The 12,165-nt window shown below is 34.6% G+C and overlaps 1 pseudogene; it reads right to left on the reverse strand.

Annotated features, from left to right (window-relative positions):
• Window positions 1-675: 675 nt before the first annotated feature.
• Window positions 676-4,094, reverse strand: LOC101975310 (non-selective voltage-gated ion channel VDAC1 pseudogene; annotated as a pseudogene).
• Between the last annotated feature and the right edge of the window lie 8,071 nt (window positions 4,095-12,165).

The raw sequence follows: 12,165 nt of genomic DNA on the forward strand, positions 1-12,165 counted from the left end.
ATTGCCAAAAATGCAAAAAGATATATGTGTAAGGCTATTCACTGAAACATTATTTATAATGATAGGAAAAACTGGAAACAGTTCCAAGTGTCTATCAAGGAAACTGGTTAAATAAATTGGTCCTGAAAACTAAAGTGCTATGCAGGTACAAAAAGGAATACAAAATCTCTCTATGAAATACTATGGAGTAATCTTAGGATATGTTGTTTAGGAAAGAAAAGCAAGAAGGAGAAAACAGTAGAGATGCTACCTTTTTGTTTAGGAAAGAAGGAACACGAATTATAAATGTCTGTGTAATTATGTCCATATGTAATTTAAAATAAAATGATAAATCATAACATTTAAAAAAATGATTACTTATAGAGAGAAGAAATAGGACCAGAGAGAAATAGAAGCTGGATTTTACTGAATCTGTCTTGTTTTGTGTACTTGATTTTGGAGCTATATAAATGTTTTATACATATATAGAGGGAGAGTTAAACTTTAAAGAAAGAATTCCTGGTCTGGGGTTGTGGCTCAGTAGAAGAACGCTTGCCTGTGAGGCACTGAGTTCGATTCTTAGCACCATATACAAATAAATAAAATAAAGGTTCATCAACAACTAAAAAAATATTAAATAAAGAAGGAATTCCTAAAATTGAAATTAAGACATTAATGAACTTTAAGTGTATACAGTTAGTTGGTGGCAAAACTACCCAGAGAAGAAGTACACCCATTGACTTTAAAACATAGAAATATGACTGCACGATTAGTGGAGACAAAAACCTAAGGACAAAAAAATAATAACAACAAACAAAACAAAAAATAACTCTTCAAAACTCATATCAAACAAGATATATATAAAATAACTGTATTTTTTAATTTGGTACTGAGGATCCAACCCAGTGCCTCACACGTATGAGGCAAGCCCTCTACCACTGAGCCACAACGCCAGCCCCTAGTAATTATATTTTGGGTGTAGTGTTGATATTGTTATTCTGATACTATTGTATGTTTATTGTTGTATTAAACAAATGAATAATGTGTTGGTGTCATCAGGATTTTTGACATGGGGAAATAAAATAACTTGCAAATGCAAGTTCAATGAAGTTAGGTAAAACCAATAATTCTTGATGGTGAATTGAAGTATCATTATGCACTGATGATGTATTTCCCTTAAAAAAAAAGAAATCATATTTTGTAGTCTCATTCACTAGAAAGATCAAAAGACAAAAATAAACAACCCTGAAGTAATAAGTAACTTTAGAGCTAAGATTGTGTTCCCTAATTTCCCATCAGAAGGAATAGAGCCCATGGGCACGAAATATATGAAATAAGCCCAAACATCATGTGATATCACAAAATTTTAAAAAATTGTCAAAGAACATTATGGTTGTGTCTTTAGGACTCAGGAACCAGTGTGAATAGGATCCCACAGACCAAACTTGTGTTGGTCTGATTATCACAAAGAATAAAACCATGCAATGGATTTAAAATATAACTTCATAAGGATACTTAAAATTATTCTTTGGTTGGGGCTGGGGCAGTAGCTCAGTGGCAGAGTGCTTGCCTAGCATGTGTGAGGCACTGGTTCAATCCTCAGCACCACATAAAAAATAAATTAATAAACAAAGATATTGTCTGTCTCTCTAATAAAAACTAAAAAAAAAATACTTTAAAAACCTATTCTTTAGTTATCACTGGAGAATGCTAGAGAACCAATTTACTATTTTGAATTGACAAATGAAGAGGGAGATCAGGAGTTAATTCTGTCTTCCTTTCTTTTTCTTTCTTTTTTTTTTAAATACTGAAGATTTAAACCAATGGAACTTAACCACTGAGTTCTATCCCTTTTTATTTTTATTTTGAGAAAGTGTCTTGCTAAGTTGCTTAGGGCCTCACTAAATTGTTGAGGCTGGCCTGGAACTTGCAATCCTCCTGTCTCAGCCTCCCAGGTCTCTGGGATTATAGGGGTGTCCCACCATGCCTGGCTTAATTATGCCATCTTACATGAACTATACCTGAGGGTAAATGAATAGTTGACAAGTACAGGTAACTGTATATAGAAGCATTCCAAGTAATAAGTGAAAAAGAAATGATAAAAATAAACATCATTTCACAATACCTTTTAAATTAATGGATGTAGATAATGATCATCAGTGACTATTAGTGGCATAAAAGAGATGTCATTATATGTTTTCTAGTAGAAATAAACTGTACCACCTATGATAAAAATATATGAGTAAGCTTAATTAACTATGAATTTAAAAAATCACAACTACTTTTGTATTTAAAATGGGTGTAAAATGAAAACATGTAACAAAATCAAAAGCAGAGAAAATGTATTCATTGGAATGTTAAAACAGTCTAACCATTGTCATGATTGAGATAAGAATAAAATGTTGAATAATTATTTTTTTGAGGTTTCAATATTTTACTCAAGTTTTATTTTAGGTGATGTTAACTACAGCATTTGAAGGGGAGGATCTAATTCCATACAAATGGAAGACTCTAAAATGTACCCATTAAATTGCTAAAAAGTAAATTGAGTGGTGAGAATACAGTAGAAGCCCAATTTAGATTCCTAAGTTGTCACCATATGATTACAATCATGCAGACTCTTCCCAGCCTATAGCTGGAGCTACTGGAAGCTATTTCAGACACTGGTGCAAGGGCAAGAAAACCCCAGCATGAAAAGGAATTAAGTCCCAAATTATTGGCTTCATCACATCCACCCTTTCCACCCCAAAATGCACTAAAGAAATAGTGAACAGACCCTGCAGACTACTTTTGGTGTAAATGAGTTGATGGGCTAGGGTGGAAAAAGGTCGTGAAGATGTGTCTAAAAAACTCCCTTTCAGATAAGTCTGTATATACCACCAAGCAATGAACTGCTCATCAATTAGGATTAAGAAACCAAGGGTTGATCCTCAGGAAGTCACAGTTCCATTCATTTACTCAATAAAGATTTACAAAGTGCATATCCATTATCAGCTTCTATTTGCAGCCATTTCTAGATTAAAAAAAGGAAACCTGGCATCTTTAGAGGGGCCACCAAGTGGCTCACAAACAAGTCTACAGCTGAAAGGACCTTTTATTTGGACTTGGTTTCTTCTGTACCTCTGAAATTGTAACAGTTTAAAGCTGAATACTCTTAAACCCTGAGTTCTAATATGAATTTTAGAAATTCTTGTATCCCTGATAAAAAGGTACACTAAATAGATATACTGCAAAATAGTTTAAAATTAATAATTGTACAGTATTCATTTTTGCTTGAAATTCCAGTCTTACACCAAAATTATAGCCACCATCATTGACATTCTTGCCAAACAGCAGAGCTGACAGCATTAGTTTGATAACTGGCTTTACGGTCTGAGTGCATTCTAAACCAATCAGGCTGCAGTTGTTCACTTTGGTGGAGAAGCAGGTATCAAGGTCAATCTGATACTTTGCTGTTATTCCAATACTGAGTGTTACTGTTTCCTGCTGTCCAGGTAAGAATGATAGCAGTCTCCAACTTCCTGTTCACCTCTGATAAATGGAGCCACTGTCCCACTGTTCACATTAATGCGAAGCTGGAATTTATCAGTCTTTTAGCCAACTGCAAAGTTGCTCTGGATCACTTAGGACTTTGCAATCTCAAAATTCATCTGGTAGCCAGTCAGCCAGCCCTCATAACCCAGCACCATAGCACCCCAGATTGAAGGCCCAGCAATGTCAAAGTCCACGGGGCAGCCCAGGTTGATGTGCTCCCACATGTACCTTGTCTTGATTTTAGCATTCCCCCCCCCCCCAGTGTTAGGTGAGAAGGATGAATCGAAGGTCATCTTCAGTCAATGTGCAAGCTGATCTTCCATGGTGATCTCGGTGCCCAGTAGATTGTGAGTGTTCCACTTCTCTGTAAACATCAGGCTATATTCAGCCCACCTGCACTTGGTTTCCAAGCTGTCTGTCACTTTGGTGGTCTCTGCGTTGGCTGAGCCTGAACTTGTAAATTCCAATACATTCTCAGATTTTGTTTTCAAATCGAGATTTATTAAGCCAAAGCCATAGCCCTTGGTTAAGATGTCCCTGACAAATTTGCAAAGATTGCCATACTTGGGAGGCACAGCCATTTTCTGCTCAGAGGCTGCTGGAGCTTTAGGGGAGGAGTGGCTACAGGAAGGGGTGGGTGGCTCCCTCCAGGGCTGAGGCCAGGAGGAACTGAGAGGAAAATATTGAATGATTCTATCCTTTGTTAGAAAACTTAAAGAAGAATATATATTTTAAAACTTGAGGATAACTAATAAAGAAATAAAAATATAATAGAAGCTTCTAAATCAAGTGGAAAATTTTATCTACTGATCAGAAGGCATGAATAAAGTAACAAAGAATAACTAGTTATAGAAAACACAAAATAAGTCCAAATACATTTGTAATCAAAGTAAATGAAATATTATGCTTTTTTTTGTACTCAGAATTGAATCCAGGGGTGCTTTACCACTGAGTCATATCCCCATCGCTTTTTTTTTTTTGAGACAGTATTGTCAAGTTACATAAAGCCTCACTAAACTGCTGAGGCTAGCCTCAAACCTGCTATCCTCCTGCCTTAGCCTCCTAAGTTGCTGGGATTTGAGGTGTGTGCCACCATGCCCAGCACATTCTATTCTTTTATTAAAAGAATGGAATATTTAAAAATTCAACTATATAAGGATACATTAAAAAGCTTATAAAGATGTTAGAAATAAAGTAATAAAAATATGTGCCATGCAAACACTAACCATAAAAAGATGCTTAAACTATATTAATATAAGTCAAATTAGAATTTAAAGCAAAAGAAGTATTAACTTCAATAAAGAGAAATAGCTAGCAATAAGAAATGAAATGAAAATTCTACCAAAAAGATATTAGTTCTCAACTTCAGTGCAACTGACAACATAGCCTCAAGGCAAATTCGACAAAAATCCACATTCACAACATGAGATTTTTAAAACATCTCTATCATAAATTGATAGATCAAGCAGACAAAAATTGTTAAGGATATAAGACATATGGTACTGCAAACTTATATTTGATCTTCATCACTATTCCTTGAAGTGCAGTTCCTGAAACCCTTGATATCTCCAGTTTCTTTTGTATGCTAATGAGATGATTGGTGGCTGGCAGCTCATGAATAAAGTAACATAGAGAGCTTTAGCATGGTAGCTGGTCACTAGATATACCAAGACATAATTAAAGAGTTAAAAATTTCAGCCCCACCCCCAAACCTGTGGGGCTAAAGTTTGAGTTGACCATCTATGGACAATGATTTAATTAATTATGTCTACATAATGAAGACCCCATAAAAAAAGGGACGTGAATTATCCCTTTGTCCAGCAGATCCATGTTATATAGGCTACCTGTCTGTTAGTCTCATAGTCGCTCTCTTGGTTATGAGATAGACTGACAGGGTATTGTAATGTTTGTGTTCAAGAAACTCTTATTGGGTTAGTCACCTTTTCATTACTAAGAAAGTCAATTTAAGAGAGGAAGGGTTTATTTTGGTAGTTACAGAGGCCTCAGTCCATAGTCCACTTTAGCATAGGCTGTTACTTTGAGCCTAAGAAGAGAAAGAATATTATGGCAGTGTGAGTGTGTGGAAGAAGCTATTTACTTTATGATGGTCAGGAAGCAAAGACAGAGGGGGAAATGCTGAAGACAAGATATATCCTTCAAGGACTTGCCACCAGTGACTCACCTCCTCTAACAAAGCACCACCTCCTAATGTGTCTACTACCTCCCAACAATACCACCAGCTGGGGACCAAGCCTTCAACAAATGAGTCAAATCCAAACCGTAACACTTATTTTACTTAATAACAGCCCTAAACATAGTGATGCTGGCTATTTTATTATAGTATATTTTCTATAATTGTTTTGTTTTATTGTTTTTGTTTTTACTCTCTTAATTTCTCTGATTTATAAACTTTACTAGTCTACACAATGGATAGACTTTGTACTATTTGTACTATCTATAGTTTGGGCATGACTGGGGATCATAGAATATATCTTCTGTAGATAAGTGGGACTACTATATAAGTTTCATATAAATAAATACTAAATAAAAAAATGAAAGGACTAACACTATAAATAAGTTGGAATAAAAGGAACAAGAGCTGTAAAAGCAAAGTGGAAAATAAAGACAAAGGATTAATGAAAATAAAAACATTTAAAGCATCTATAAATTGGACATATCTCCAGTACTATTGAACTAATGAAAGGGGTACAAATAAACAATATTAGGAATAGTAAGGAGACATAACATATAAGGTGCTTTCTGAAATTAAGAAACTTTAAAAATACTAATATATTTGAAAGCTTAGATGAAAAATAATTTCTAATAAAATACAAATTATAAAAATTGATACAAAAGAAGAAAATATGAGTTAACTATTAATTTTTTAAAAAAGAAATTTAACTAGTAATCAACTATCTTGTTCAAAAGATATCAGGCCAGTTAATTTCATAGGCAAGTGATATAGTTTGGATCTGAAATGTCTCTCATAGGTCCATGTGTTGAAAGACTTGTTTTCCAGCTTGGTGCTATTGGGAAGGCTGGAATCTTTTTTAAGAGGTAGGACCTGGTCAGAGGTCTTAGATCACTGAGGTGTAGCCTTGAAGAGGATAGTGGGAATCCAGTCTCTTCCTCTCTCTCTATTCAGTTCCAACTATCAGGTGAATGATCTTTTTCCACCATACACTCTCATCATGATGTGCCTTACCACAGGCTCAAAAGCAAAAGAGCCAAACATCCACAAACTGAAACCTCCAAAAACTATGAGCCATAACAAATCTTTTCTCTTTTTAAGTTGATTTTCTCAGGTATTTTGTTATAGTAATGAAGAACTGACTAATATGGCAAGTTTTATTAGCTTTCAGGGAACACATTCTCCCTATTTTACACAAAGTGCTCCAGATAACACCAGTGACACATTTGTTACCATCAATGAATCTAAACTGACACATTGTTATCATGCAGAGTTCACAGTTTATGTTAGGATTCACTCTTGGTATATATTCTACAGGTTTGGACAAATGTATAATGACATGTATCCAGCATAATAGTATCATATAGAATAGTTTTCTTGCCAAAAAATCCTCAGTGCTCTGTGTATTCATTCTCTGTTACCCCTAAACCCCAACAACCACCAGCACAAGACTCTGGGTTCAATCCCTGGCATAATAAATACATATATACATACATACACACTTAGTCAGTTCCTTGTAGATAACATAGGTTGTCTACAAACAAAACATGGGTTTTGTTTTTTGATCCATTCTGGCAATATTTGTCTTTTAATTGGTCCATCTAGACCATTGATGTTCAAAGTAATACAGATACAGTGGAATTAACAGTTATTATATTTGCTACTGTTTCCTACTTATTGCTCTTGTACATTGTTCCTATTTTTGTCTTCCATTCTGTTTCTTGTGGTTTTGTTTGTTTGTTTGAAACAGGGGTCTCATTACATTTTCAAGGCTGGTCTTGAACACATGGGCTTAATTTATTCTCCTGAATCAGCCTTCCAAGTAGCTGGGAATATAGGCATATGCCACTATGCCTGGTTCCTTTTGTGGTTTTCATTGAACATTTTATATGACTCCATTTTCTCTCTTGGCATATCAGTTGATTTATTTATTTATTTTTTTTAGTTAGTGCCTTAGAATTTGTAACAAATAATAATAATAATAATATTCAAATAATACCTTATTACTTCATACTCAAGTGAGCATCTTATAAAAACAAAATAATCCTAATCCCTCCCTCCTGTCCCTTGTAACATAGCTTTCATCCATTTCACTTATATATAAGTATACATAACATAGATAATTGAATACATTGTTGCTATTATTTTAAATGAAGTATTATCTATTAGATTAATGATCAATTAAGATTGATACAAATAAAGTTATTTTTGTACTAGAGATTGAGGAGGCACTTAATCACCGGAAAATATCTCCAGTCCTTTTTAATATTTTATTTAGAGGCAGGGTCTTGTTCAGTTGCTTAGGACCTCATTAAGTTGCTGGCTGGCTTTGAACTCATGGTACTCCTGCCTCAGTCCCCTGAGCTGCTGAGATTACAGATGTGTGCCACCATGCCCAGCCAAATAAGTTTTAATTTTACCTTGACTGATTCATTTACTAATATTCTTGTCTTTGCACATATGAATTTCTAAAGTATGTAATTTCCCTTCTGTCTAAAGAACTTTTAAGATTTCTTGCAAGGCATAACTACTGGTGACAATTTCCGTCTATGTTTATCATTACTTTTACTTCAAAGTGAAGGATAATTTCACAGAGCACAAAATTTTAGGCTGTGGATTTTTTTTTATCAACACTTCACATATTTTACTCCACTCTTTTCTTACTTGTGTGGTTTCTGAGAAGAAGTCAGATGCAATTATTATTTTTACTCCTCTATAGGAAAGGTGTTTTTTAACATCTGACTTCTTTCAGGATTTTATCTTCATCTCCAACTTTCTGTAGTTTGAATGCGATATGCCATTCCCACATTTCTTTGGAATTGTTTCTTCATTTATCCTGTTTGATTTTTCTCTGAACTTCCTGAGTCTGTGGTTTGGGGAATTAATTTGGGGGAAATTTTACTAGCATTTCAAATATTTTCTATGTTCTTTTCTCCCCCTCTTTCTTTCCTTTTGTGTGTGTGTGGTGCTGTGGATGGAACCCAGGGTCTTGCACATGCTAGGCAAGTGCATATCACTGAGCTAAATCCCTAGTCTTCTCTTTTTCTTCTGACATCTCATTTTTCATATATTACATTTTTTTTGTAGTTGTTCCACAGCACTTGGATATTTGGTTCTGCTTTTTTTCAGTCTTGTTTCTCTTTGCTTTTCAGTTTTGGAAGTTTCTATTGAGATATCTTCAAGTTCAGAGATTTTCTCAGCTGCGTCCAGCCTACAAATGACCCCACTGAAGGCATTCTTCATTTCTATTACAATGTTTTTGGACTCTAGCATTTGTTTTTGGCACTATCTTAGAATTTTCATCTCTCAGTTTACATTGCCCATCTGTTCTTGCATGCTGTCTACTTTACCCATTAGTGCCCTTACCATATTAATCATAGTTGTTTTAAACTCCTGATAACTCCAACATCTCCTGCCATATCTGAACATTATTTATGTAATTTATAATTCTACTGGAGGTCAATGAAAGTGAAAGGATCAAGAAAAATAAAGGGGTTAAAAGGACTGGAATGGAAGTATCAAATTTTCCTTGTTTGTGAATGACAGTTTGCAGAGAAAATTCAAGTGAAGATTCAAACTTCTTGAATATTACTAAAATATTCAGCAAGACTGATAAATACAAAATCAACATATGAGAATCAATAACACTCTTAGACACCAGTAACAAACAATCAGACAAAGGATGGGGGAAAAAAGATATTATTGATTTAAATAAGACCACAAGGCACTTAACATGAATCTTTTTAGAAAACATGCAAAAACATTGAGGTAAGAAGTCTACAGACCTACTGCAATATAATAAATGTGTGTGTGTGTGTGTGTGTGTGTGTCTGCGTGTTCATGCATGTATGTGTACTGTTGTTCATGGATCAGAAGATTCACTATAATAAAATATTTAATATTCTAATACTAATAACTCCAATGCAATTTCAATAAGTAATAATAATAGTGGAATCTTTTAGAACTACTTGTAGGCTTATCTTAAAGTTTATCTGGAAGATCAAAGGGCCCAGAATAGCCAAGAAAATTTTGAAGAATAGTGTGAATGAATCTTCTTTACCAGATATCCACTTATTATATAATTATCAGATATCTACTTTATTATATATTTACCAGATATCCACTTATTACTATTAATGTAGCAAAACACTGGCAGAGAAATAGAACAGTGGTACCAAACACATTGGCTCAAGTAACAGATCTATATATGTGAAATATATAACTCTGTAAGAGGGAAATCAGTGGGAAAATAATTGAGTAAATGGTGAATGTCAATGCCATCATCAACCCTTTTGTCTCCTAGTTACATGCACTTTTCTTAGAAACATCATCCACCCCTTTTTAAATTTTATTATTGGGTTTATTAATTACACATGACCGTAGAATCTATTTTGATAAAATTATACAAGTATAGGTTATATCTTTTTTTTTAAAGAAAGAGGAGAGGGAGAGAGAGAATTTTTTTTAATATTTATTTTTCAGTTTTCGGCAGACACAACATCTTTGTTTGTATGTGGTGCTGAGGATCGAACCCGGGCCGCATGCATGCCAGGCGAGCACTCTACTGCCTGAGCCACATCCCTAGCCCCTAGGATATATCTTATTCTAATTAGGACTCCATTCTTGTGGGTCATCCACCCCTTTGAATTCAACTGGTTATTCCCAAATTTGTTCCTATTTCTCAGCTGTCATTCTTGAGCCCTAGGCCTATATCTATTCAATTGCCCATTAGACATATCTGTATTTTGAAATATACAAACTGAACTCATTATCTTGTTCAACAAATCTGCTCTTACTCATATATTTCTTAACTCAGTTGGTAGAAGGACACTTTATTCTAACAAGCCAGAAATCCATGGACATCGTCCTAGAACAACATTTGCCAAAGCGAATTCCATGCAAACCCCTCAGAAAGGATATTGATATGTGTTATACAAAAATAGAAGTTCTGTGCTAAAATACAGCTTTAAACTTCTGAATTAAACAAAATAAAGCGATTTCCCCTGTCAGATTAGTTATCAGATCTCTTCTATGTTAGTGGGCACCTAAGAGCTTGACACTGTTTCCCAAACTTGTATAGTGATAAAACCATCATTTTAAATAAAATATTGCTGAAATAATTTTCTAAAGACTTAAGGATATATTTTCCTCTCTTTTGAGTTTATTTCCAAAATATCATAGGATTTCTCCCTTTAATGGTCACTGGCCTTTGAAGTTTCAAAGTCTCACTCCATTTATCCCAACCCTTTCTCCACATAGCTGCCAGTGACCCAAGTTATAAAACTCACCACTCATCCCTTGTTAAAGCACTTCAATAGACTACCATTTCAGTCTAAAGCTCAGCATTTCTTACTTTGATAAGCCCATTTACTCATCAGTCTCAATGCTCCTATTTCTTTCAATGCTTCCTACCTGAGTAAAACCTGATGAGGTTGAGTACATACTATCCCAAAATATAGCACCTTGACATTTGAGAAAACAACAGAAACAGGAAGGTCACTCTTAACTTTCCTCTGCCATTCTCCCAAGTCAGATTATAAAACCCTCATTCAAGAGATATCCTACCCCCCATATTAGTCATCATTCTTCAGATAATCAGAACCAATAAGATATATATGGGGAACTAGTATAAGAATTAGCTCATGTAATTATAGAGACTCAGAAGTTCTACAACATGCTATCTGTAAGCTAGGGAAGTTGATGGTATAATTCAGCCTAAATCCAAAGGCCTGAAAACCAGGAGAGTCAATGGTATAACTCTTGGTCCAAAGCTGAAGACCGGATAAAATAGGGGTAAGAAGTGGTGCAGATATAAAAACCAGAATCCAAAGGCCCAAGAACCTGGAATTTTGATATCTGAGGGCAGAAGATGGATATCCTAGCTCCATAACAAAGTGAGTTTGAACATTCCTAAACCTTTTTTGTTTTTTATTTATCTTGCCTGTCAATGCATCAGTTGATATCCACTTACATTGGTAAAGGTAGATCTTTAATGAGCCCACTGAATCAAATGATAATCTCTTCCAGAGATAGCCTCACAGATATATCAAGAAATAACAATTTACCAGCTATCTGGATATCTTTTAATCTAGTCAATTTGACACTTAAAATGAACCACCATACCTCCCTATACCTGAAGGAAAGAAACATCCTTATTTCTGAAGGCACAAGGACACAAAAAGGAATGTGAACAAACAGGCCTTGAAAAGCCTTCTCAGTTTATTACCATCAGGTCATAATCTTTTGTCCTCCAATTACAGTTCTCTGTGACTATCTACTTCATCTAACCTAGTTCAGAAATACACAAGTTTTTCTTTTTTAGGTCTTCATTTCCTTACAAAAGTTCTTGTGCCAGATAAAACTTACATTAAATAAGTGTGTATGCTTTTCTCTTATTTATATGTATTTTGTTATAGGAGCTTCAGCCATGAACATAGTATGGGTAGGAAATAAGGTATCAT

Source organism: Ictidomys tridecemlineatus, chromosome X (genome assembly GCF_052094955.1).
Source record: "Ictidomys tridecemlineatus isolate mIctTri1 chromosome X, mIctTri1.hap1, whole genome shotgun sequence".
NCBI lineage: Eukaryota > Metazoa > Chordata > Mammalia > Rodentia > Sciuridae > Ictidomys > Ictidomys tridecemlineatus.